The sequence below is a fragment of the Cebus imitator genome, unplaced genomic scaffold (assembly GCF_001604975.1).
Source record: "Cebus imitator isolate Cc_AM_T3 unplaced genomic scaffold, Cebus_imitator-1.0 Scaffold427, whole genome shotgun sequence".
NCBI lineage: Eukaryota > Metazoa > Chordata > Mammalia > Primates > Cebidae > Cebus > Cebus imitator.
The window spans coordinates 549,191-550,587 of NW_016107742.1; positions in this window are offsets into that span (position 1 = coordinate 549,191).

Consider the following 1,397-nt stretch of genomic DNA (forward strand, 5'->3'; position numbering starts at 1 on the left):
CACCACACACACACACATACACACACATACACACAGACACACACACACACACACACACACACACACACACACACACACACAGACGGCACCACACACACACACATACACACACATACACACACACACACACACACACACACAGATGGCATCACACACACACACAGCGCCACACAGTCACTGCATCCCCCTGCTCATTGCTGCCCAGCCCTTCACTGCTCCAGAGGAAACAATTAGAGATCAGAGTACTTTGGGTGCCCATCTGGGCACTCGGTGGTAGCTAAGGGGAAAGGCTTTGATATGAGCATTGCCACTCGCTGTGTGGCTCTCTCCCAGTGGAAGGCCTTCAGCGAAGCAGAGCCTGAAGAAGGGTGTCTGCTAACTAACTTCCTTTGTCCACCAGCAGTTACTGAGTGCTTTCTCCGTGCTGAGCCCTGAGCGAAGCATGAATGTGAGACATATGATACAGACCCAGTCTGAGGATGGTGACCTTAACAGGACGTAGGGACAAGGACACCCCGGGGAGGAGGGAACAGAAGCTACAGGAGAGGGCAGAGGAAAGGAGCAGTTAATGTCCTTTTGTGCCACGTTGTGCTGAATTTGGGGGATTGGTAAATGAACAAGACAAGATGTCCAGTGTCCTCAGGGAAAGTACACCCCGGTGGGGGTCAGAAAACACTGCAGACAAAGGGAGTAGCCTCAGAGGGTGCTCTAACCTGGGGGCCAGACTGAGGGAGGGGTCCCAAACAGGAAAAATGAATTATATAAGCCAGCCTTTCTCTGGCCCTTCCTAGTTTCCAAAGCACTTCCGCAGCATCTCATTTGGCCTTCATACTTGAGAGGTAGGTATTGGCTCCTAGGCCACTGGAACTCAGGCCTCTCAGCTTGAAGGTGGCACAGTTCCCAAGATTCTGGAAGTTTATTTATGTTCCCTGGGCAGAGCTGAGCCTGCAGTCAAGAGTCAGTGAGAAAAGGGCATGTCTGGAAAGGATCATGGGAAAGCATGTGAGAAAGCAAAATTACTGAGAGCAGAAGGGCCCCTGAGGTCATGCTGGGCACTCCTGATTCCACCATGGGCTGAGACCCCACCGTGCCTTTGGGAAAGGGAAGTTCAGAGGAAGGAGGTAGGTCGGGTGCGGTGGCTGACACCTGTAATCCCAGCACTTTGGGAGGCCAAGGCAGGTGGATCACAAGGTCAAAAGCTGGAGACCATCCTGGCTAACATGATGAAACCCCATCTCTACTAGAAATACAAAAAATTAGCTGGGTGTAGTCCTGGCTACTCAGAAGGCTGAGGCAGGAGAATCACTCGAACCTGGGAGGCAGAGGTTGCAGTGAGCCAAGATCGTGCCACTGCACTCCACCTGGGCGACAGAGCAAGACTCCGTGTCAAAAAAAAA